The sequence below is a fragment of the Phascolarctos cinereus genome, unplaced genomic scaffold (assembly GCF_003287225.1).
Source record: "Phascolarctos cinereus isolate Bilbo 61053 unplaced genomic scaffold, phaCin_HiC Scaffold_3;HRSCAF=262, whole genome shotgun sequence".
In the NCBI taxonomy this organism is placed as follows: Eukaryota; Metazoa; Chordata; class Mammalia; order Diprotodontia; family Phascolarctidae; genus Phascolarctos; species Phascolarctos cinereus.
In genome coordinates this window covers 25,079,321-25,106,092 of record NW_027555736.1, presented here as the reverse complement: position 1 = coordinate 25,106,092, position 26,772 = coordinate 25,079,321, and the positions used below count along the sequence as shown (strand labels likewise).

Genomic DNA, 26,772 nt, shown 5'->3' with positions numbered 1-26,772 from the left:
CAGATACCCCTCATCCTTAAACTTTCAGTTGATTGTGCTATCTCCATAAGTTTTCTTCCTGTATGGTAGAAACTGTTTCTTTTTTATTGGTTTCCTTTTAAAGGGATAAGAAGGTCCAGAGGACAATACGGTGAACCACTGGCGAGGTTTATCACTGTAGTCATAAAGAGTCCATTTATGGGAAGTTGGTGTTCTGGAGCTTTGGCACAGTTCCCACTAACTTGTGGGCTGTATTTCTGACTTTGTACTGCTGCCTAATCCAATACAGAGGCAGAGGGAAGCAGTCTCTTTTTTGATAAATTATATAATTTTAATATTATTTTAAGTGCGTTTATTTTTATTGAATTTTTTGGTCTCTGTGTGGTTATGTCTTTATCCTGAACCCAAATCACTGGACTGGCCTGAGCTAAACCCTACTCGAATTGATCTCTCTGCTCCTTCATAGTCCAGCTCTCAGAGGAAGCTGTCTACACTGTTACTTCCCACTCCATTCTCAGCTTTTTGTTATCTGGCTTGTAGCCTCATCTCTCAAGATCACCAGCAATCTCTTAATTTCCAACTCCAGCAGACTTCTCTCAGGCCTCATCCTTCTTGATCTCTCTGCAACATTTGACATCATTGACCACTTACTGCTCTTCCTCGATATTCTTTCTTCCTTTGATTTCATGGTGCTGCATTTTCCTGATTCCCTATTTTTCTGAACACTTCTGAGCCTCCTTTGTTATATCAGTCTTCAAGCACTTATTTAGTGCCTGCTATCCACATCTGACTCCCTATGTCAGGGTGTTCCCCTAAGACTTTGTCCAAGGCCCTACTCTGTTTCTGTTATACCTGCTTTCATGAGTTTCAGATGTTTTAACCCTTCTCCTATTGGTGAGCTTTTCCTGGGGTCTTCATTTTGGGGAGGAGACCATTCCCACTGTCCTTCAATCTCTTATCCTGCTTTTCATTTGTCGTGTGTGTGTGTGTGTGTGTGTGTGTGTGTGTGTGTGTGTGTGTGTGGTGTTCCTCCGTTAGAATGTATTAGAATGTAAGCTCACTGAGAGGGAGATACTAGCAGACTTAGCACAGTGCTTGGCACATGGTAGGTTCCTAACAAATGTTTCTTGCCTTGCCTTGTTCATTCTTCTCCTTCATGCATGTTAGGTCACTGCCTGGCTGTCCCCCGGGCCTGGATTGCTTCTACTCCTTACTTGTACGTCCTGCAATTCTGTCCACATTGATTTTCCACAAAAGAATGTAGTCTCCTAAGGCAGATGCCCACTGTATACAACAGGCACTTAATCTTAGGATCAAAGACTTAGAATCCAAAGGGAGCTTAGAACTTAGGCAGTCTGACATATAGACAGCTTTTGAGTAGCTCAAGATCAGAGTGAGTATGTGTCAGGGATAGGAGGTGGGATATCCCAACCCAGATGTGATTTTAGCTGCTCTGCCTTGCTGCTTTTTTAGCTAATTGAATTTGATGTCATGGAATTATTCTATCCAAGTCTTTTGGGGTCTGAAATAATGTCTCAGATAATTTCCAGAGGTCTGTTTCCTTTCATTTGTACAGAATTAATACCTCCAGCTCCATGATGCTTTATCTTCATTTATAATTCATCTTTAATTGAGAAGGCACATTCCCAAAGGAGGGAATATAAGCAGATCTGAAGCATCTAGTGCTTCTTACCCTGGTCATGGTGTTAGAGGAGTTCTTTTTGTGGAATCGTTACAGGCTGAGTTTCTCTTGAAGTCTCTCTGCCTTCTGAGCAGCTCTGTCAAATCACTTACTACATCTTTAATGATCTATAAACAGAAACCTTAAGTGCATTATATTTATTTGGCTCTTCTTTTCCATCCTTTTGTAAATCAAGACTCAGATACTATAAATAGACTCAGCTTTTAATTTATAATTCATAAGCCTTGACTGTCCTAAAGTTGGGGCATACCTAAATTTCTTACCTCTCTTTTTAAGGATAACCATACATTTGTCAAATATTGATTAAGCACTTACCATGTATAAGTCACTGTCCTACAATTGCAGAGATAAAACAATATTTTTTCTGCCCTCATTAAATTTACAGTCTAATAATAGGGGAGATAAATAAATGAAAAAGCATTTATTAAGGATGTGCCCAGCCCTATATTAAGCTCTGGGGCCCATATAATGTCTGGGAAGTGAAATGAAGCATAGCATGTATGGACCATTTTCCCATCTTGACCCCTTGGTGAACCAGGTCAACTCTACCTTGTCCTCCTCTCTGGATTCTCTAATCCTCTTATCCCCATCACCAGTTACACCCAGCCAAGCCTTAGCCTTGGATCATTCTCATCATTTGTCACCTTTGATTCTGCACACATGGAGAACATCACACAATTGTTCTGACTGGGTTCACTATAAATTTATGTTACATAGCCTCAACTGAGCCCCCTCTGCTTTCAGGCAGTCCTATTCTACCTTCATAATCAACTCACTCTCCCACCTTCCACAGCTATTCTTCCAAACATTCTTATTTTTTCTTCAAACTCCCCATGGCTCCTTTCTCCCCACCCTCTCATCCTTTCTCATGTCTTACAGAAAAAAATTGAGGCCATGCACTGTGATCTCCCTCATCTCCCCTCTTCCTCATCTCCTATCATTCAGACACCTTCTGTCACTCCTCCTTCACCCCTGTCTCACATGATGAAATGGCCTTACTCCTTACCTAGACTGATCCATCTATTTGTCCAAGTGGCCCCGTTTCATCCCACCTCCTCTAACAGATTGCCCCATCTGGCATCCCCCACTTTTTTAATTTCTTCTCAGTCTCTCTTTATCTACTTAACTCATTTATTGCTACTGCCTGCGGACATGTCCACCATGTTTCTTACCTTGGAAAAACCCTCACTCCTTCCATCTCTTCTAACTAGTGTCCTATTTCTCTTCTTCTCTTTGTAGCTAAACTCCTCAAAATGGCAGTCTATAATAAGTGCCTCCATTTTCTCTCTTCTTATTCCCTTCTTAACCCCTTACACTCTGGCTTTGCACCTTATCGTGCCAATAGAACTCTCTAACGTTACTGATAATCTCTTAATTGCTCAATCCAATGGCCTTTTCTTAGTCCTCATGCTCCTCAACTTCCCTGTGGCCCTTACTACCTCTACTTCCCTTCTGACCTCCCTGACTTTCTTTAAGCTGCAGCTAAAATCCTCCTTTGTACAGGAAGCCTTTCCCAACTCCCCTTCCTATTAGCGCTTTTTCCCTGGTAATTATATCCTATTCATCCTGTGTGTATGTCTTGCTTTGTATGTATTTGTTTGCATGTTGTCTCCTCCATTGGATTGTAAGTCCTTGAGGGCAGGAGCTGTCTTTTGTCTCTTCTTGTATCCCCAGCACTTGGGGCAGTGCCTTTCATATAGTAGGTGCTTAATAAATTGATTGATAGGACCTAGATGTAACAGCAACATCAGCAGCTCTGGCACGAAAGGATTATGTCCTCCAGGTTTTGGTTTCTGTTCAGCCAGCAAATTTGAAGGGAGAACTTTCACTTCAAGCACCAAAATTGGCCCTTTAGAGAAAAGAGCAATTTCATTAGGCAGAGATTGGGAGGTAGGGTGTGCATCACTTGGTTGATATTTCATTTTCTCTGTATTAGAATTAGCAGTAAAAATAAATTTGACCAAAAACTTCGTGAAGAGCAAGTATTTTCAGTTCTTTCCAACTCTACAATGCTGTGATTCTTTTTACCTTTGTTTCTCCTTATTTTAAGGATATATATATATATATATATATACACATATGACATTTTCTGGATTATAGAGCTGTAATTTAATGAGAGCTGGGATTTTGCAAATGTTGTGTTCCTTTGCTTTGTTTTTACCTGCTCAGTGACCAAAATCAAACCCTATGCTTTTGTTATTAACAATATGATTATTACACTATTTTGGATAGGTTTTAACGTAGGTCTACAAACATGTCTGAATTTACATGAGACAGTGACCATCTCCGTTGTGTTTTCATCATGTGTGAAACAGCATGTTTTAAAAAACAATTTTTAAAAAGCAAACAAATTTTTGATGTATTAGTTTGTTGTAGAGGTTGTGACATTTGAGCATTCTCATACTTCCCACATTCAGATAAGAAGAAAATGAATCAGAACAGTCACGCTGTATTATGGGTGTGTTCTTTGTTTTCCTTAGTAGACTTAGAAACCATAAACCAAAAGAATCACAAATTGTGATGTAAATTCAAATATTTCTTGAACGTAGGTTTTTTGCCTTTTCTCCCACAATTTAATGGATTTCCTACATGGTGATTTATTTTCCTTTCAAGGGCTGGTTAAATATAGTTTTATGCTAACAAGAACAGGTTATGTCTGTGTGCCGCTAACTTGTAGCTTTAATAACAATAATAATAATAATAATAATAATAATAATAAGTAAGTTGTGACTATTTGATAGTCAGGACAACTGCAATAGTAAGGTCCTCACTGTTGATTTATTGGATTTAATAATGATGGATTTTTATTGACTTCTGTTGGTGTTTTAAAAAAACAAAGTATTGCTCCAGAAAAGATGAGACTTTCCCCTCCCAAACAAGATTCAGGTTAGGAACAGAAATGCTGTATCCCTGGAACCCTGGTCTTTTGCCTTATTTTGTCCAGAACCTGACTTTCACCTCATTTTTCTCTGTTAAAGCCCCTTACCTTGTTCCCATTTACAGTGCCCTTTTGGCTTTTTTTAACTGTCTTTTGTTTGTTATCCCCAAACACCTAGCAAAAATGTCTGGCACACAGTAAAAGGCTTATTAATAAATACTCCCTCTTTCTTTCTCTTTTTTCTTTCTGTAGCTCTGTATCTCTCTGTGTAGCTAGCTAGTTCATCTCGCTCCCTCCCTCTTTAATTCAGACAGCAAAAGGATGTGAGTAGAGGCCCAACTGTTGAAAGAGGAGAACCAGGAGAGAGGAGAGCAGTGTCAGAAAAATCCAGGAAAGCCCAAAAAAGTATCAGGAGGAGAGGCTGATCAGTGGTGTTAGAGTCCACAGCCAGGTCAGGGAGAGGCAGCATCGAACCATTCAGCCACCTGAAAATGGAACCTGCTGCTCAGAGCTTGGCTTCAGACTCTTCTGTGCTTTCATTTAGCTGTCATTAAAATAGAGAGATACCTTTTAGCTAGTGATAATTTAAAAGATTTTGAGCCCTAAATTAAGAACCTTCATTTTAGTGTGTGTGTATGTGTATGTATGTGTGTGCGCGCATGTGTATGAGTATGAGAGAGAGAGAGTTTTCCAAGGAAAAGGGATGGTCTGAAGAGCATCCTGATCTATTTTTGGAACATGACCATGACCCAGAATTACAAAAATGTAGTGCTTAAAGGCATCTTACAGTTTATTTTGTCTAGTTTCCTTTCTATAGGAAACTCAAGCTCAGGAAGCCTAAGTGGCTTACCCAGTAACCATCACAATTAATTGTAGAGATGGGGACAGAGGCCTAATTTCTAGTCCATCATGCCATTAATCTATATTTTTCTATCAAATCTATCGTATAAAATGGCAGCCGGTATCATAAACTGGAGATGAGTTATTTATAGAAAAAAGCTAACCTTCAGCCAGTAAGAGCATGACTTCTCATTTTATTCTGTAGTCTTCAATTACTTACACCCTTTCATAAAGCATCAAAGTAGTATCAATAAGCAGATCCTAATTAGATAAAAATAAACCCACACCTAGACAGTAATAGCAATTCCCCCTCCTCCCCCCAAAAAACAAAACAACAGTGCTTTAAGAGTCAAATGTAAATGCTTTTTGAATTATTTGTACCACTCATAGAACTAGAAGTCAGTGCTATGCATGTGTGTAGAGTTGTCTTTCATATTTGATGGAGGCTCTAATGATGGTGGTACTCTAACTACTGAAGAACTACAGTAAGGCCATCAGTCTGCTTATAACACACAAGGATAGAACATGGTATCTGTCATGGCAGCATGGAGCCCTTGTCCTTGTGATGGCTTACCAGTTAGCTGTGTGTCATTAGGAAAACAGCTTTACCTCTCTGGGCCATTTCATCACTTGTAAAATGAAGGGTCTGTCCTAGAGTAGTAAGTGTTCTTCCCCGCTGAAAAGCACTTATCCATGATTCTTTGCTTGAATGCTTTACTCTAGTTCAGAAAGTAAACATTGTGATCACTCCCCTTAATATAGTCACCTCTTACTGCTCTTTCCCATTCAGGACATGCTGTCTGTTATCTACGTGTCTTTGCTCTGTATGTCTGAAATATGCCTTTCCGCAACATTCACCTTTTGCAGTCCTTCATTTCAAGATACCTTGCTGATCCCCCCAGCTATGTATGAAAGCATGTCCCCTTCCCAGTTACCTTGTATTTATTGTGTATAAACCTACAGATGGACTTTGTGTTTCATTCTTGTCTTTTTTATACCCTGTGCTTACCACAGTGACTATCCCATAGTAACCACTTGATAAATGATTGTTTTTTAGTTGATTAGTTCATTAGACCTGGCTTTGAATCCTGGTACTTAAAAAGTCTGTCAAACATAGGTTAAATGCCCCCAAGCACCTTGGTCTCTCTTATCCTTTGAAATATACCGTTTTGAAAGAGCAAAAATAAGCCATGTGCTTGAGAATGGTTCCCTGTTGCTTCTTAGTTAAAGTCCAAACCGATCTGTTTGGTATTTAAAACCTTTCATAATCTGACTGCAGCTTATCTATCTTTTAAGGTTCATCTCCTATCACTCACCTTCACCCAAGGTACATTCCAGCCCAGCTGGTCAGCTGACTGTTCCTTGTCCATGACCCTACATCTTCTGCCTCCGTGACTCTACACACTTTCCCACAGTCCTAGAACTTTCTGCCTCATGACCAAGCCTTTCCTTATTGCCCGTGTTGTTAGTGATCTCCTCCTTCCCTTGTAATTATTTTGCACTTAGCTTTTTGTTTAAACTTAGTTTTGTGCATGCTGTGTTTCCTTTTACCAGCAGCAGGACATAACATGTCCCTTAAGAGCAAGAACACCAGTGACATGGCACAGTGCTGGAAACATTGGCTTGTTAAATTCTTGTTTAATTGAATTTACAAGATGGCAGAGGATTCCATAAAGTGAGGACCCAGGAGGTATGGTTATTGGAGATGATGTCCTCCAAGATCCAATATGAACGAAAAGGAAATGTTTAGCCTGGAAAAAACTGAACCACTCCTATCCTGGAACACACTCCTTCCCCTAAAACCATGCTCGTCTTCAACCATTTGAAGCATCTTCTTATCAAAGTGACATTAGTTTTGTTCTATTTCTCTCCCAAAGGTCAGAAGTTGTAACCAATTATGATCATAAAGGGGAAAAAAAAAACTTGACATCAATTTGATTAGGACTATCTGCATTCTAAAAATTTGAAAAGAAAGTGATTTAGACGTATCTCACAGTTGTTTAATGGAGTAGAATTCTTAGCAAAATAAAAGGCAGCAAATGTCAAAAGATAAAATAGATGAATTCAGTTATCGTGTTGTAAAGCTTTTTCACCAGCAGAATCAGTGAAGCTTGCCAAGAAAGGAAAATAGTTCATTGGAGGGAAGTCTTCACATTTAATATTTCTGATCTGTCTTTGATATTTAAGATGCATACTTAGGATGAGCCACTGAGTGGCTGACCAGAGAATCAGAATAAAGAGTTCTCAAGAGGGATTGTAAACTATGAACAGCCATGTGAAAGATTGTTCCAAATCACCCAGAGGTGTTAACCTTGCAGCTCACACATTGGGAAAGACGACGGGTGTTGGAGGGGCTGTAGAGAGACAGGCACACTCCTGTAGTGTTGGCAGCCATCCGTTCTGGAAAGCAGTTTAAAATGATGCGAAGAAAGTGATTAGCCTGGGGATGTTGGTGCCCCCCAGGAATCCTTGCTCTAGGGAGGTAGGGCTTGATGCCTGTCCTGAGTTCAGACTTGGGAGCTGCAGGGAGCTTAGCAGATCAGGTGTCTGCACTAAGTCTGGCACCAATATGATGGACCCCTGGGGCTGGGGGGACCTAACTGCCTAACAAGGCCTGGAAGTGGAGCGGCTCAAAACTTCCATGTAGATCCACGGGGGGATCAGGCCTTGAGTGGCTGCTGCATGTCCATTCTGTGTTCTGCCCCCTTCCCACAGAAAAGGATTAATGAAGCGTCCCTACTCTTTGAGACTGACATCTCACTGACAGTCACGTACCCTACAGGGGCAAAGATAGGAGGGAGCGTTTCATCCGTAACGAAGTATTTAATGCCAAAATTTTCTGTGGTAAATATACTTTTCTGTCTTGGCTGGTGGTAGATACATGTGTAAAGTATCACGAACGTGGTTAGACAAAGGCAATTAATTGTTGGTTTGCTCTTTGGAATTGCTCCTTCCTCTCTAAGTCCTTGCTATGGGCCATACTGGCTGGGCTGAGTAGGAGGTGGCCTATCCTTGAAAATTACGTAATGTAAAAACAAAAACCCATCAGTCACAAAAAGAAAACACCTCATCAGTTTTTTTTTTTGTTGTTCAGTCATATCTGACTCTCTGTGACCCCATAAGGGGCTTCTTGGCAAAGATACTGAAGTGGCTTGCCATTTCCTTTTGTAGCTCATATTACAGATGGGGAAACTGAGGCAAACAGGGTTAAATGACTTGCTCAGGGTCACACAACTAGTAAAGTCTGAGGCCAGATTTGAACTCAGGAAGATGAGTCTTCCTGACTCCATGCCCAGTGAGCCATCTCATCAGTGCTATGCTGTAAGTGAAGTGGTGCCTCAGTGGATAGTGACTGGCTCCTCAGAAGATGGGCAGCATTAGCAACGTGTAACTTACATGCTCGCTTCTCTCCTCTGGTGCAGGCCCTTTTCTCCTTTCACCCAGACTATGTGGATGCCTCGGTTTTTCTTCCCCATTCCCCTCCATACTCCAGCTGACTCCCTGAAGTGCAGAGGTGATCATGACACCACCCTATTCAGTCACCTCTAGTGACTCCCTGTTACCTCCAGGATCCGTTATGAAAATCCTCTGTTCAGCTTTGAAAGCCTTCCTTAACCCTACCCCCTTTCACCTTCCCAGTCTTCCCGTACCTTGCTCCCTTCCACTCCCTCTGCAACTCAGTGGTGCCGGCACCTTGCTGGCCCTCTTGCAGGATGCTGCTCTGAGCATTCCCGCTGCCTGCTCCCTGTGCCTGGAAGCTCTCTTCATCCTCCCTGCCTTGTCCTGGCTTCCTTCAGGACTTAGTTGTTGTCCCCCTTCTTGATCAGCCTTCCTCTGAGATGATCTCCCGTTATTCTGTGTACATCTTGTTTGTGCGCGGCTGTTTGCATGCTGTCGCGAATGTCAGCTGTTTCAGAAACAAAGACTATGGTTTTTGCCTTTGTTTCCCTATCACTTAACACACAGTGCCCAGCACATAGTAGGTGCTTAATAAATACTTGTTGGCATGACTTTCCTTCACACACACACACACACACACACACACACACACACACACACACACACAAAAGATAGCTACTAGTTTGCAAAGTAGAGTTCTAGAATTAATTCCTAGAGAAAGCTGAGACTTGTTGAAAGTCAGTTTTGGGAAGAATGTTCTGTGATACTGAGAAAATAAGAAATAGACATTAATGACTTGCTAAAGCACAAAATCCATTTAAAGCAAGCATTAATAAGACAGTTCATTTTGTTAACTATCGCCAAATGTGAATGTGTTAACACCTGATTTTTCCTTTGTGCTTTCTCATTTTTCTTCAGAACTTAAAAGATTTATGATTTAGTGATGTGTACAGTTCTTCCATAAATGCAGATAACACAGTTTCTGTGCTTTATAGATAAGCATCGTGAGTTATTGAGGCTAAAAGATTGGTTGTCCTGCAGCTAACCTAAAGTCCTTTCAGTTGTAGCTCGACTCGGCTCATTCGCCGGCGGCAGACCTTCGCTCCATTACTTGGCCCGTCCTTGAAGCCTTGCCATCTTGGTAGAGCGTGCCATGATTTTTGTTCTGCTGCCATTGCCTTTGGGATATGAGAGCCACTTCTGTGCTGTAGTTGGCATTTGATTAGGACTTTGCCAGAGGTTTTGTTTTTGTTTTGTTTTAGTAATTTTCAGTCAGAGTTGCCAAGAAATCATAGTGTATGTTGGGTATGAGGGCTCTTCTAGGCATGAAAACCCAGAATTTTTAGTTTAATTTGACTCTTTGATTTGCTAAATAAAATGGTATGGGTTTGGATTTTGTCGGAACATAGAGTGGATTGCATTGAATGTAGAATGAAAATTACTTACCAGTTTTAAAAAGGTTTGTCCCTCAAAGTGCATGTGTGAAAGAGACCAGAATTTATTAAGTGGTTCTTACGCGCTGAGCACCAGGGATATGATGAGAAAAGAATTATGACAGCCTTGCTGTTCTGGAGCTCCACCCTCCCACCCCGCCCTTTAAATACCCCAAAGAAAGTTATGCCTCAGGGCAGAGCTAGCCAAAGAACGGTTCCTTCAGTAGACTGCTCAAAGGCTTAAAAGATGCTTAATCTTAGAAGTCATAAAGAAAAACCAAATGCCATCTTAGATATGCTCGGATATAGTATAATGGAAATTTTTTCTTCATTGCTGCTGCCAGTCACAGATTGTCACTGTATTTGGCTCGGGGAGTGGATTAGCAAGTGTTGAAATCTGTCAGCCAGCTTTGTCATCTTCCTGACTGTGTCATCAAGAATGGAAGTGCCCAGTGTTCCAGACCCCAGAGGCATCACTCGGGGGGGGGGGGGTTGCTGTACGTCAGCTTTCTTTTTCTTGTCCTGCCTCCTGCAAAGTATCATCTCCACTTAGGAGTCTCAAGAATTAGGGACTCTGAATTTACTGAAGGACTGACTTCTCAGGGTTAGGTAGTTCAGAAAAGGCTGTTTATGGATATCAATTAAGCAGCATGGTAACCTGTGTAAAATCCTCTCGTCCTAAAGAAGATAAAGCTGATATTGATACCCATCAACTAAGGTTTCATGTGAAAAAATCAGCGCTATGTCCATACCTTGGTCTGTACCTCAAATACGCAGATTTGAAGTTGGTCTGTGCTGTAGTTTGTATTCAGAGCAGAATATCAGGGGCCATATTTTATGTCTGTTTTGTTGATCAGTACTCCTCATGCAGATGAATCCAGTTTAATGGAACAGAGCGAGGACTGCACACTAAGGGGAAATGTAATCTGTGTCTGTCAGACCTTCCTGAGTCAGCATCTAGTGCATTTTGTCAGAACAGTCTGGGAAGGTTATTTGAGGGCACTTGGAGTCTTTTCAGTTGCTTTGCTTTTGCTTGTTATCAGTATGCAGGATTAGCATAGAATATCGAATACATTTGGTCTCTTTATTGGCATTGAGAAACTGTTTTTGATTATGAGATCCCCCCCCCATTCCATTGTGATATGTTTACTTTGAGAGAGAATTGAAGTTCAGAAAGATTCCAAATATTTAAATATTTATAACGTGTCTGATAAATTTTAAGAAAGCTAACTCATATCCCGTTCAGAGAGGATTAGAAGACATTTGGACATGCCCATGGCCTTGCCAGGTTGAACTCCCCCACAGACACATGACCCTGTTCTCTCCCGTCTTCTCCAGCAAGTTGTCCCTCTTCATCCCAGCTCTGTAATCTTCAGACACTTCAGTAGTGATGGCGAGTCACTTCACCTCTGTCTACCTTGTTTAATTGTTCTGTAAACTGGGGATGAAAATAGCACAAATCACAACCGAGTCCTGTTGTGGCGATCAGATGAGGTAACACGTGTTCAGTGCACCATAAGCCTTAAGTGCCGGGGAAATGCTCATCACTGCTGCCGTTGTTAGCCAAGCCTGTCGGGCAACCCCAGGCAGCTGGGTGGCGCGGCACCTAGGATTTTGGACAGGTGGTCAGGAAGACCTGAGTTCAGTTCCAGCCTCAGATACTTACACTCGATTTAGTATGGCTAATTAAATAAAAGAACAGTTGTGTTGCTATGAGAGATTATTAAGGCATTATAAAGTACTTCATTTTCCTAATGTTACTACTTGAATTCTATCTCCAATGTGCAGATTATACCCATGATGAGGAAGAGTGATTATTCTCCTACAGTTACCAATTGGTACTCTCCTTGATCATAATTTTCCCTCTATCCATGTTTCCACCTGCCTGGAGCTGCCCCAAAGTACATTCTTTGGCCAATTGTAACTGCCCTTCCCTCCACCTATGTCTTTCTCTTACCTCAATTTCTTCCAGTAATAGTTTTAATCTTATTTTATACTTCTTTGACTAGGTATTCTCCTCTAACTTGAACCCTTTGTTTCCTTATTCTTTCATTGCTCCCACCTCTCCCAAACAACCTAGCCTTGGTTACTTCTGTTCTCTAGCTACTTTTTTTTTCTGTTCATGCTGAAATATTCCTGAATATTACGCAATTATGCTAACTGGGTTCATTGTAAATTTGTTTTCTCATTTCTGCTAGACGATCAGTGCTGCGTAGCAAAGCTTTTATTCTTCACTGTTGAACTCTCTATAAGTTAGCACTGTCAGAATAATTCTGAACCTCTTACCTTCTTAAGCTTCATATGCCATCACCTACATTCTCTATGACTTAATCAACTAAGAAAATAGAAGCTATTTGTTATGAGTTCTCTTCCCAGTTCCTTGACTCAGAACTCCTCTGCCATTACCTGTACTGCTTTACTTTGGCTGCAGTCTCTGGAAAGAGGTTAGGTAGCCTTTTTTTGTTTGTTTGTTTGTTTGTTCTTGAAACCATTTTCTGATGGTTATTCCAGCAATTTCTCCATTACTCCCTTTTTTACTCCCTTTTTATTATTAACATCTACCATTATTTATTTATTTATTATCATCTATTATTTTATTATTATTATTATCTATATTACTTGTTTCAGAAATTCAAGATTGATTTGTTTCAGTTGGATGCCATATGTTTTAGTGGTGTTCACCTAGCTCTTTTTTATCATTTTGATTGACCTCAGGGAACAAAAATACAAAGTATTATTTTATATTACAGAAAGAAATACAAAATAATTTGAGAATAGCAAGTAGAAAACTTAACGACTAGGGGAATCAGGAGACTGTGTATAGGAGAAAGTGTCACTTGATCCTCGAACTAGGGATTTAAAGAAACAGTAGTTAGGAACAAGAATCTGCAGGCATGGGTGACATTTTGGGCAAAGGGCCCAAGGAGGAAGATGGAAAAGAATGTACAAGTAATATGGAGGACATGTGGAGAGTAATGTCAAATCAGTCTAAATAGCTGGAGCAAGATTGTAAAATGAAGGTTCTGGTTTAGTTTCGTAGCCATTGAGGGCTATCAAGGTTTCTTGAGCCATGGGAGTGATTTGTACAGATTTGTGTTTCATGAATATAATTGTGGCAGCTTTATAGAGGGTTGTTTAGAGAGAGGAAATACCAAGTATAAGAAAACAAAACCAGAACAGTCCAACAAGTGGAATCAGAATTAAAGTGGTTGCTGCATGAGTGGAGAGATGGTAGAGCTTTGGAATCAAAAAGACTTAGAAACTAACTTATACAGAGGATGGGGGAGAGTGAAAAGTGGAGGATGACTGAGGTGGTTTCCCAAGGTTATAGGAAGGATACTGGTGCCCTCCAAAGAACTAGAGCTCTTAGGAAGACTTGTGGGTATAGGGGGAAAGATACCAAGAGATCTGGGAGTAATCATCAAGGAGATGATAGCTGAACACCTGAAAGCTGATCAAAACAGCTAGTGACATGAAGCCCTGGCACCATCTCTTCTGATTTCTCCAGAATAACATTTATTCATAGAACAATCCTAGTGAAAGAAGTAGATGTTTTTATTGTACCATTCTTGGCATATCACCACCCATTGCTCTACGGGAAGTTCCCAGACATAGACATAGATATATGCGAATATAAATAGAAATATCTTATTCTCAAACAGAAACATAGGAATCCTACAAAAATAATTTGCATTTTTATCCTCAACATAATCCTGTGAGATCATTAACACAAGTGTTATAATCCGTTTTTCCTGTTAGGCGACAGATTTTCCATTGTCATTCAGTTCTTTCTGACGCTTCATGACCCTGTTTGGGGTTTTCTTGGCAAAGACATCGGAATGGTTTGCCATTTCCGTCTCCAGATCATTTTCCAGATGAGGAAACTGAGGCAATCAGGGTTAAATGACTTGCCCAGGGTCCCAGGTGGGTCTTGCTGACGGCAGGTCCAGCTCTCTATGCACTGTGGTGCTGCCTAACTGCCCAGGCAGCAGACTTAGAAAGTTTAATTCACTAGGCAAAGGTTCCCGAGCTAACCCTTGAAACCAAACTCTCTGACTGAATCCAGTCCTTTGAGGGCCGCCTCCCACTGTACCCGGCATCCACTGTTTGCCACCTCCTTCAGTGGTTATTGTAGTTTACAGAGAGATAGCAATTAATGGCTTCACATATTCCTGTATGACTGATTTTGTTCTGATAATAGTATATTTTATGACTTTGGACATGGTTTAATCTTTCTATAGGTTTAAACTGTTTAGGAAAATAGGGTCACAATAAATAAAATGATCCAGCCTGTTTTTGAGGTACTTGAATGAAAATCAGAAGGTATCTTTAGACATCAGTGTATAGAATGACCAGTGCTCAGAATTGTGCTTCTTTGCCAGTTATACACAGTTCCTGAATCAAAGGCTATACCTTAAAAAGGGATGTGTGTTGGGGGAGGGTGTGTATGTGGAGGGAGCTGGTTAGGACACTGACAAAGGAAATCACTTTTATATGGTTTTAGTTTTTGACAAGAGAGATCGTATAAAAATGATCTGTGAAATATAAGTAATTGCTGTCTATGACCTTGGCCCCTGTAACTGAATTATTCTATTCAAGTTCCTTCTTGCCATCTCTGTATCAGGAATTTAACAGTTATAGTTGCACATCTTTGGCAGCTAAGTGGCGCAACTTCTCTTGCTGTCAGAAAGGCCTGAGTTCAAATTCAGCCTCAGATACTTACTATAGCTGTGTGACCCTGGGCAAGTTACTAAACCGCTATTTACCTGAGTTTCCCTGTCTATCAAATGGAGAAAATAACAGCACCTGCCTCCCAGCATTGTTGTGAAAAGCAAATGCACTGTATCTGGCACTTGGAGCACTTTAGTAAGCACTGTGTAAATGTTAGCAGGTATCATCATCATAAATAAATGAATGCTCACACCTACTGCTACTCTTCCCAGTTCTATTTTCTGAAAATTTTTACATTGCTATGTTTTTGTAAATAGAGGTGTTCTGTTTTTTAATCTCTGGCTCTAAAATTTGGACTAATGTTTTAAAAATTGTACATGTTAGTATAGATATCTTATATGGTATAGTCATTTCTCCAGATGGACTTTTCTTTTTTGAAATACATCTGGATAACCAGTGATTTTTAAAAAATTAAAATCCTGCTGTAATTTGTTTCTCATCCTAAAATACGTGTCAGTTTACCTAGCATTGTACAACAAACATGGTCATCCCTTTCTCTAAGCGTCTTCTGCTTGAAGAACTGCAGTAAAAAGTAATGTGACATTTGGGGGGGGGTATTTTGGATTTATTTCTGATGGCAGCATCTAAATAATTTATGTACTTGAAAATGATTTTGAAAAAAAAAGTTTTAGGTTTGCATTTACAGAAATTAATAGGACAGAAGTACTTCCTAGCATAAGGGTCTTCAAAGTAGGAAATTGAGTTTACTTTCTAAACCCATTGCCTTATTTTGGAGATTTTGCTTTTATTTATGTTCTAAGTAAAGTACAGAAGCCCTCCGGTATCACAAATCAGTTAATGATAGCAGAATGTGGCTGATCACTTGAATTAAGCAAACGTATTTTCTATGCCTGATATGCAGAAGTCAGTTTATATCCTGGGCACTCTTACAAACAAGGTTTTTATTAATTATCTTCTTTGTACGAAGTTCTGTTGATGAAAGAAAAAAAAACAACTAAAGAAACAATAACTGCCCTCAGGGAGCTTAGAGTAAAGTCACAGAATTTAAATGAAATGACTTAATATTTAAAGAGCCAACTATAAAATTATGCAAATATTTGGTCACCTCTCAAGCCTTTATTAAGCCCTGAGCATATGCTAGTTAGGCCGTTTGCTAAGCTTTGGAGATAAGAAGAAAGGCCAAAGCAATCCCTTCCCTGAAGTAGAGCCTTCTAATGGGAGAGACTAACAGGAATAAAAGCTCTAGCAACCGGATGGACTTGAAGGGGCCTCCTACATCCAAGTTCTCCTTCTCTTGTGTGATACTGGAAGTAGTACATATGAAAATTGTGTGTGTGTGTGTGTGTGTGTGTACTCAGAACCAAATGGGGTTAATCAGGAAACCTTCTTGAAGGCAAGCTGTGACAGTGGCTTCCAAGCTGGGTTTTCATGCAAGTTGAGGTATGTGGGATTAGAAGAGAAGAGCTGAAATGCATGCCAGTTAGGAGCAAAGTATAGAGATGAAAATTAATTCTGTAGAAGGAAAGAGGAAAAACAAGATGAGACTGAGTGCTGTGCAACATTTAAAAAAAAGTTGGCCTGGAGCCGAGGAGTACACGGTTCAAGTTGTGTCTCTGACAACTACTTCCTGTGTGACTTGGGCAGAGAAGTGGCTCAACCTCTCAGGGCTCCCTAATAGGAGACTCTCCCAAGATGACCTGGGTCAGGCTGACCTGTTTTGTTAGCATACATTTCCCCAAGCTCACATGTTTTGAGAAAGCAATGTTGTCATAATGTTGTAATAAAAAGGTTATTTGCTGAGCTTTGCATGGGAGAAATTGAAGGTAAGTAGAACGTTTGGGAAGCTGTTTGATACCCTAGCACTTTAATCGATAGAGGCAGAGCTTGTTGGAATGGAATGGAATCGATTGCTTTAGAGACTTTGTTTTGTTTTGTTTTGTTTTTTGCCAAGGGTCACACAGCTAGTAAGTGTCAGAAGTTTGGTCTGAGGCCGGATTTGGTCCTCCTGACTTCAGGGCCGGTGCTCTATCCACTGAGCCACCTAGCTGCCCCTCAGAGACTTTCTAGAAAAATTAACCTTTGTGGTAAGTTTAAATGGCATTTGAGAGTTGAAAGAGATCAAAGGAATCAATTGCCAAGATTTTCATTTTAGTTTTGGGCGTGATTAATTTTATTAAAGGAGGCAACTAGATGGCACTGGGCCTGGGGTCAGGAAGACCTGAGTTCAAATCCAGCCTCAGACCAAACTTTTGACACTTACTAGCTGTGTGACCCTGGGCAAGTCACTTCACCCCAATTGCCTCACCAAAAAGCAAAAAAAAAAAAAAGACCCTTTTTTCTGCCAGTGTTTTCTAGCTTCTTTGAAAAGATTATAGCAACACTAAATTGTTTTTGAAGTTGTACATTCATTTGGTTTTATCTTTAGGCTTGCCATTAAAACCATAATAACTTGAGTTGGGTTTATTAACTTGAAGCTTCTAGTATTACTCAAATTATCAATGAGTGACCCAGGTTATGAAGTAATAATCAGATTCCGAGACTTGTTTATAACAATTCGGGTTGATTTATCCAGTGTAGTTATGCTTTAGAGCAATAGTCTTCAAAGATTTTTGACCATGTGCCTCTATCAGGATGCAGTTTTTGAGTTTACCCCCACCCCAAAATGTATGTTTACTTATTTAGAAATTAGCCACATGTACTACTGTCGTAATAATTTTGTCTATTAAGAAACTTTCACAAAAACAAATTTTAAAAGGATGAGATAAAGATAAAATACTATTTTGAAAATAATTTTTATAATGTACAAAACTTGCGAGACATGAAAAATATTAATAAAATTATATTTTTAGTGATAATAATGTGGTTGAATATGCTTCTTTAGTTTTGAAAATCTTGATTTAATACTTTTTGCTATTCAAAGATCAGGTTCTAAATTCACCTTTTTTGATACTTGGTTTTAGAAAATGATGCCTTAAAGAGACATAGATATAAGTGAAAGAAGTGCCTCATTGGATGCGTATAATGAATCATGATACTCATTTCTACCAAGTGTGCTGAGGTTTTGTGGAAATTTCTGTCTTCTCTGATAGCAATTATATCAGTTAATTATTGTTACAAACTAATTGGAAGGTCAGAGCATCATGTGACATTTTTCTTTTTAAAAAAATGGATTTGAAAGCCCACTGAAACTCTTCACTTGAAGTTTGGAAGATTTTTGAACAGGTTATAACACTTCTAAAGTTAACACATGCAGATATGAGTCAACAAGTCAGTAAGTAAGCCTTTATTAAGTGCTCATTATATGTCAGGCACTGTGCTGCCTGAGTTTTTATATACAGCACAATGTTTTTAACAACCAAGAGAGAAGAGTGTATTCAGGAAGCTTGCAAGGATGGTGGTCAGGGGTGCATGAAGTTGAGAGGTGAACGAGGATGATGACTGAGAAAAAGCCATCAGATTTTGCAATAAGAGATCACTAGTAACTTGGATTCATTAGATTGAGTAGATTCATAGGAGTGAGAAGTCAAATGAGGAGTTGGAGAAATGACTGGAAGGAGAATGGTTTCCTCCGAGGGAATGGAGAAGTTCAGAAGAGAGGGTAGTATCTTTTTTGGGGAAAAGATACTGCAGTGAGCCATCCAATGCAAAACACAGCCCATTCAGTCCTCATTCTGTGCTTCTTTCTCTTTCTTACTGAGGAAATGAAAAGAGGGCTGAGCTCCTACCCTGGAATGTGGAGCCTGCTTGGTACAGTGTGTCTAAGTGCAGATCTGGTGGAGCAGGGATTTAGCAGGATGGTAGGCTTGGTTATAGGGTCAGTTTCTTGGGTACTTGGCTCAGTTATTAAGCCTGTATTAAGGGTTTACTAGCTAAGTGCAGAGATAGAAAGAAAGGCAAAAACATTGTGCCTGACCACCAGTTGCTCACATTCTAATGTGGGAGACAGTATGTGAATACTATTCCATCAAGATATATAAAGTGTAACAGGAAGATAATTTTGGAGGGAAGGGATGAGGAGATGTAGGTTGGGAAAGACTTCCTCTGGAATGTGAAATTTGATCTGAGTCTTGAAAGATCCCAAGAAAGCAAGGAGGGAAAACATTCCAGTCATGGGGCCCAGTTCTATAAGGAGCCACAAATACTCCAGTGTAGCCAGTTTGTATAGTATATGGAGAGGAGTAAAATAGAAAAAGACCAGAAAGATGGGGAAAGAAGGAGTCAGATTATAAAGGCCTTTAAATGCCCTAAAGTATTTTATATTTGATCCTATAAGGAATGGGAGGTCACTGGATTTTATTAAGTAGGGCCAATGACATGTGAGGCCTGTACTTCAGGAAAATCATTTTGGCAGCTGAATAAAGGATGAATTGGAGTGGTTAGAAGCTTGCTGTGATAACCTGGTCATGAAGCAATGAAGACCTGGACTGGGCTGAAGTTGTCTAAGTAGAGAGAGGCTGTGAAGGTAGAAATAACAAGAGCTGTCAGCAGATTGGAGATATGGTGTGACGACCAAGAGTCCAGGGAGACAGGGTTCTTGGAGGATTGAGAGGATTAAGAAAAGACCAATATATTTAGCTGTTTAGACATCATTGGTACAGTTTCAGTTGAATGGTGACGTTAGAAGCCAGATTGCAAAGAATTTAGGATTGAGAAGAAAAGGTGTGAAGCTTCTTATGAAGATGACTTTCTCAAGGAATTTAGGCAAGAAGGAGAGGAGAGATAAGATAATGGTCAGGTTAAGAGAGGGATTTTTAAAGGTGGGAGGAATGAGGGGTTTGGAACATGGGTTTGTAGGCATCATGGCAGGAACTAGTAGTGGATAGGGAGAGACTGAAAATTAGAGAATTGCAGTGATAGTGGGGGCAGTCTGCTCTAAAACCCCGTCCAGGAAAGGATCAAAGATGCATGTAGAGGATTTTGCTTTGTCTAAGAGCTTACCTTAAGTGATGTGAGTAGGAAGAGAGAGCTCTCCTAGAATTCCCTTAATTTTTTCAGTGAACCAGGGGTGTGAGTGGGGTGGGGGGTGGAGTGACCTGAGAAATTTGCAGAGGAATGAAAAGGTTTGAATGGCAACTTCTAAACATCAAAGGGTTTCAGAGTGTGGGGGGTGAGGGCTGGAGGTGCAGGGATTGACTTGAGTTAAACTGAATTTAATTTCCTGATACTAGAGGAATGCACTGGATAAAAGGACCTTTTGGCTACTCCTCTAAGACTAATGAATCTCTTGAAATGGGCCTATTTCCTCAGTTACTCATCTCCCATTCTCAATCTTCACATTCATTTGCTAGACTTGAGTGAAGAGGGGATGGGGAGGTAGAAGCACTGTCACAGAATACCTCCAGTTTGAGGCTGTTCCATACTAATGTGACAACTTTTTTGCCCTGCTGTTACTCAGCAGTTTTACAGAGTGCCTAAAGCTAGCCCTTCTTGGCTGCTTTTTTCTTTCTTTTTTCTTCCTTTAATACTTATTTATAATAGTAATTATTATAAAGAATGATTTATTGTTTTAAAGTTTGCTGAGCTCTTTCCTCTCAGTAATTCTGTGAGGTAGATAGTATGGTATTTCCATTTTACGTGAGACTGAGGTTCTGAGATGTTAAGTATTTTAATTATATTCACATGGCTGGTAAGCATCTGAGTTGGAATTTAAACCTAATTCTCCTGATGTCTAGTCCAATACATTATCTGTTATTTTGCTCCATCCATTTTGACACCTGGTACTATCTCTACTGCCGTAGGAAGTTTTGAAACTCCTGCCCTAGGGCCAAACTGCCATGATTAATGGGACCTTACTATTTGTAAGAGTCCCAGATATAACCATATTGTTTTACCCTAGTTATTTCAAGACCTTCCACCTTATTTTTATATTTTTTTTGGGGGGGGTTAGGCAGTGGAGTTAAGTGACTTGCCCAGGGTCACACAGCTAGTAAGTTTTATGTGTCTGAGGCTGAATTTGGACTCAGGTCCTCTTGACTCCAAGGCTAGACCTCTATCCACCGCACCACCTAGCTGCCCCACACCTTATCTTTTGTTAAAGGAACCATAAGCAAATCAGTGGTGTCATTGACCAAGGGGGAGAGTCAGCTGATACACTTATTGATCCCAGTGGCTTCCCTGAGAGAAACAGCAGTGGCCACCCATCCCCTAAGTAGATTGACACAGAGCAGAAGCACTGGATGATGTCCCCTGGGAGCCTTCCAGGAGGCCTGAAGCCAGCCTGATCTTCTTTATTTCATTTGCCACCTGACTGTATTCTTGCATCTCATCATGGTCTCCAGAAATTCTTCATCTTGCAAGATCGCATCAACTTTGAAACTGACACGTCCCTATCCTCCTACCCTGGGGCCCATCCCTCCCTCTGAGTAGAGTGGGTAGAGAGTGGTCATTAGAGAGTATGCCCAGCACAGCCGTCTTACCATTTCCCTGCTTGGCATGTCCCTCTGGACTTTGTTGTGCCCCCACCCTGGGTTCCTTTCTTCCCCTGCCCCCAGCTTCTTTTTCTATATCGTCTTCCCCCATTAGATTGTAAGCTCCTTGAGTTTAGGGGCTGTCTTTTTCTTTTCTTTGTATCACCAGCATAGTGCCTGGTACAGTGCTTATTAATAAATGTTTGTTGACTTAATTAAACTATTAATGAGAATTCCATGTCAGAGATGAGCTGAACTAGGTGGCTGCTGAGGTTCCTTCCAGCTCTCAAAATTCTTGGATTCTTTAAGATAGAGTTAGGGGAGAGTCAGGGTGACTGTTGGGCCAGGAGGTAAACACAGAAGGCAGGCATTAACAAAGCTGTCAGGGCCTGGGCCCAGCTTCCCCTGAAACTTAATGGAAACAGTAGGAAGGGGGAATAGGGTTAGGTACTTAATCAAGAGAGGGCAGCTAGGTGCCGAAATGAATAGAGTGCTGGTTCTGGAGACCTCAGTTCTAGATCTCCACCCTCATACACTAGCTGTGGAGCCCTGGACAAATCACTCAACCCCTGTTTGCCTAAAAATCCCCTCCTGGATCACTGCCTTGTTATGGCAGAGAGGCTTGTGTAGCTCAGTGAAACGAAACACTGCCATGCAGGGTTACCCAAGACAGGTCACAATGGAGAGCTCTGACAAAAAAAGAATGATCCGCGGCAGAAGGAAAGGGCAAACCACTGCAGTATCTTTGCCAAGGAAATTCCATGAGAAAAAATAGTCTGTGGGTCACAAAAAACTGGGCATGACTGAACAGGAGCAGCAGCTCCATCCAGAACTGCCATAGGGCATCCACACTTCGAGAGATATTAGGGAAAAAAGACTAGACTGTCTTCCTTTACCAAAATTAAGATCAGCTACCTTTTAGTGTTGTTTATACTTATGTTGTAGTCTGTTCTATTCATCTGAAAGTATTCATTATTTATTGGACGCAAAGATAAATCAAACAAAGAATGAATCAGCTGTAAATGAAATAAGTATTTTATAGCAATATGTAAAGAGTATAAAATAGAAATTGGAAGGGAAAGGCCATCTAGTCCAGTGTCTACTCAGTGCAAAGGATCTGTTCTATAATCAGTCAATCAACGAGAATTTGTTCGAGTCTTTTATTATGTGCCAAGCACTACTTTAATACTGGGGATACAAAGCAAAGCAAAAACAACAAAAAACAGTACCTTCCTTTCACGAGCCTCCGTGCAGACAACCAGGCTTGTTGTTAGGCCTTCATTTTCAAGGAGGACCAGTGACATTGTAGGATGATGTCTTGACTTGTCTGTGAATTGGATTTAAGTGAGACAGAGTTGCAGAGTTGCTCTTTCTTCCAGAGTCATCAAAATCCAGTGGCCAGACAAAAGTCAAGGACAGCTGGCAATGGGCCAGGATGCAGTAGATGACCTTGGTGTCTTTGATGTCTGAACAAACTCTAAGGGCTTCACAGCACCTGCTTTAGCTGCCTTCATGGCCATTAAAATACATTGTTCTCATTTGCCCGTTCTGGTGAGGGAAGTGGTCATATGCCTGGGGTAGACATGCCCCTAGCTCACCCACAGGTTCGTGTACCTTTGGTTACCCTGGTTTTAGCCTGTGTGCCAAGACAGTTTTACCAGGGCATGAGTTGGGTGAAGGTGGACTACAAAGGTGGATGAGCACTCCTGAAAAGGGTTTGGTAAGCCCTCACACCAGAAGTGCTAGTCCTTCCTGATCACCCCATATTCCCCAAACAACTAGGCATATATAGATATAAACAGAGGGGATGAAGGTGATCCTAATCAGAAAGGAGGTGACCTTGAAGTTGGGAACAGTAGAAAACAGGACTGGACCTGAGTCTGGAAGGAATCCAGGGAAACTAGGAGGGGGGATAGAAAGGTCAAGTCAAGCCAGTAAGTATTTATGAAGTTCTTACTATATGCCAAGTACCCTGATAAACACTGGCCAGAGCTTTACAGGTATGAAGAACAGATGAGTGTCCTGTTGAAGAACTTGAGGGAAGCCAAGTTTAGCTGATCCTAAAGCACATTGAAGCCTAAGAAAATGGAAAAGCTAGTAGGAAGGGGTCAGACTATGAAGAGCTTTAAGTTCCAGAGGATTTTATATTTATCCCTGGACATAATATAGCGCCTCTGAAGCTCATTGAGCAGGGGTGACAGATTCAGACTTCGTACTTGTTATAAAGATAACCCCAGACTCAGTTCCAAAGACCGGTGTCTCAAAGAAGCACACACACCTCCTTTGAAGGGGAGAAAATGCGTGTGGTAAAAGAAGCCAGGGCAAGCTTTATAGTTAGTAATTGCCTAACTCCTCCCTTCTGGATCAGGATTGGTCCTAATCCTTCTGGGTTACAATCTTCCTTATATATTGCCCCACCTCTAACATACATTATGTGCCTAGAATTGTGTTGTCACTCTCCCCCACCCACCTGAGAAGTTAGCCTGTCTGTGCTGATTTCTTATCTACTTATGTGGAAACTTAACTCTTTCATTTCTCATAATACTTTAGAAAAATCACTTTGGCAGCAGAGTAGAAGATAGATTACAGTGGGAGAGATTTGATGCAGGAAAATCATTTAGAAGACTTGGAATATAGCTTAGGCTGGAAGTGATGAAGGTCTGAATTAGCATTGTGACACTATGGGTGGAAATAAGGGGAAGGTATTCCAGAAATGTGGTAGAGGTGGAAGTGACAGGATTTGGAGGTACGTTGGAGATGAGGGCACATGGCAGTGGGGAGTCCAGGATAACACTGGTGTTGTGTGACTGCCTTGGTGGTGCCTTTGACAGTAAGGGAAGTTTAGGAGAGAGGAAGATTTGGGGGGGGTGGGGAGAGAATTATTCTTTTTCCATTATGTCCAGATGGCAGTTGCAGATTCTTGACTACATAGCTCAGCCCAGAATCTGGGGCTGAATATGTAAATTTGGCAATCATGTGGATATGGGATGATAATTCAACCCCTAGGCACTGATGAGATCAACAGGTGATAAAGAGTAAAGAGTGAAAAGTGAAGGGAGTCCTGTATAGACCTTTAAAGGACACTCACTGCTGGTAACTGCTTCTTTGGGACAGGTAGAAGCCATTTAATAAATGAATAGAAATCTGTCCTCATTGAGATATATTATTGGCCTAACTTGGATAGATAAAAAATATGATTTCACCATCATGGTCTGTCCCTGACAAGTGGTCATCTGGCCCTTGTTCAGATTGTCCCATTAACTGATAACTTATACAGTGAAATGCGTGAACATTTCATTGTTGGGAACTAAATAGTAGTGAAGATGGAGTAGGTTCTTTTGTGTCAGTTTCTCCCATGAAACTCCCAGACCTCCCCCAACCCCTCCAAAAAAGAATGAGGGATCAGATGGAGAACAGCAAAGTGCGTCATAGGAGCATCGATTTAAAGCCTGAATAGCTCTTAAGAGGCCATTAAATATGCAAACACACTCACCCCCCCCCCTTATTTTATAGTTGGACAAAGTGAGGTCCACAAAGGTTAATTGGTTTGCCCATGGCGACACAGCAGTAAGTTCAGGCAAGACTCTATAAGATAGTCAGTAACTGCCTAATTTCAGAACCCCCAAAGTAACATTTGACAACTGAAGTTCTTGAAGCTGTTGTCATCTTCCCCCTGCCTTGCCGCCCCAATCCACATTTCATGGGGTGTAGTCAAGGCAAGCATACGGGACGCTGCCCAATCCAGCTCTCCCACAGCAGTGACTCAGTTTGTAACTGTCTCCCCCCCTACACACACTTCCTCTTCCCCTTCCTCTTCTCATCCCTCCCTCAGATTCCCTCTCTGTCAACACAAAATGTGGCAGACACTGATTCCGCCCGATCCTGCAAAGGGAAAGGAAAGAGCTGGCTTCAGGGAAAAGGAACTAGAAACCCAGTGTGGGAGCAGGTCAGTCTGCCCTGCATTGGTTCTGTAAAGAGACAGCCACCTCCTCTTCCCCGGCCCTCATCAGGAGCAGGCTGAGGGTGCCCAGCCAGAAAGTGTACAAGTTATCAGTGCGGCTTAGAAATGAAGAAAAGGAGCAGAGAGGAAGGAGGGAAGCCAGGAGCAAGCTTCTACCTATTAGCTTAAGAGATAGTTTAGGGAACAGCTAGGTGGTGCAGTGGATAGAGCACCCGGTGCTGGATTCAGGAGGACCTGAGTTCAAATCCGGCCTCAGATGCATAACACTTACTAGCTGTGTGACCCTGGGCAAGTCACTTAACCCCATTGCCTAGCCAAAAAGAGAGAGAGAGAGAGAGAGAGAGAGAGTATATTACTCAGCCTCTACCCCAAAAGTTTATACTTGACTGAAAATCTTTTCCAAGCCAGAGCTAATTCTTTAATTTAGTCAATTAGAGGCAGTGTGCAGTGGTGGATACAGAACTTTACTTGAAATCATGAGGGCCTAAAATCAAGTCTTACCTTAGAACTTATAAACTATTTGAACCTAGGCAATTCATTTAACTGCTATGAGTCAGTTTTTTCACCTATAAGATAGACAAAATAAAATCATCTATTTCATAGCATTGTTCTTCCATATGGCCTTGGAAATCTTTGCTGCTTTAAAAAATGGTTTTTAACTGAACTTTGGAATTTTGTTAAAAAGAGAAGCAGAAGGATGAGTTTTTGTTCATCATTCTGTATGATTGTTTCTTACCACTGTATTGCAGTTAGGAGCAGGGAGAGAATAATCCAAGCTTGAGCTTCCTTGTCCTCTCTGAGAATCTAGGGGAAGTTCTCTCTGGCAGGGTCTTTGATCTAGAGTAGCTCCAACATTGCTGTTCGGGTTGAGGGAACAGCCTCTGTCACTTGGGGAACATGGAACCAGCGATAGGATCTTTAAATATTTGCACATGTGACAGACTGCCCACATACAAACTCTGGCCTTTGGTCATTCAGTTTTGAAGTGCTGCTGTATAAAACTGTTCATTTTAAAGGACTGCACCATTATTCAGATAGCTGTGTCTTCTTAAAATGGGCAACTTTCCAGCATCACATCATAACCTATTTAAAGTTTGCTGAGTCCAGACAGGAGGAGTAGCTGACGATTGTAACAGGCACTAAATCGGACAGAATCTACCTAGGAAACGTTTGGGCCCTGGAAATAAGTGATCTACTCTTGTCAGATACAGTTATAGTCCCTGAGGCACACAGATCAACATTTCAGCACCCTTTATTTGTGCTCCAGACTAAAGGAGGGATGCTTCCTATCTAGAAACATAAAGTACCAAATGATACAATGTGCAAGGGCAGTAGAGGGACAATTCCTGTCTTTTCTTGTACTTCACTTTGCTAGAATCAGATTACCTCCGGTCCTGGCTGTGGTTTGTATTGTCAGGACCTCTCAGGCTTTCCCTTTCAATTTAATTCAGTTCATTTCAACAGATCTACTATGTATGAGG

At 41.0% G+C, this 26,772-nt stretch overlaps 1 protein-coding gene and 1 long non-coding RNA gene across 6 annotated transcripts in view; one reads left to right on the top strand and one right to left on the bottom strand.

Moving 5' to 3' along the window:
- The window catches only part of JMJD1C (jumonji domain containing 1C), a 240,414-nt gene that overhangs the window by 95,197 nt on the left and 118,445 nt on the right, over positions 1-26,772 (top strand). The window lies entirely within an intron of this gene.
- LOC110216365 (uncharacterized) lies at positions 11,303-26,116 on the bottom strand. The gene is made up of 3 exons (XR_002326735.2): positions 26,028-26,116; positions 22,560-22,657; positions 11,303-11,669 (listed from the first exon to the last, which is right to left on the bottom strand). It is a non-coding gene; the product is annotated as an uncharacterized LOC110216365 (long non-coding RNA).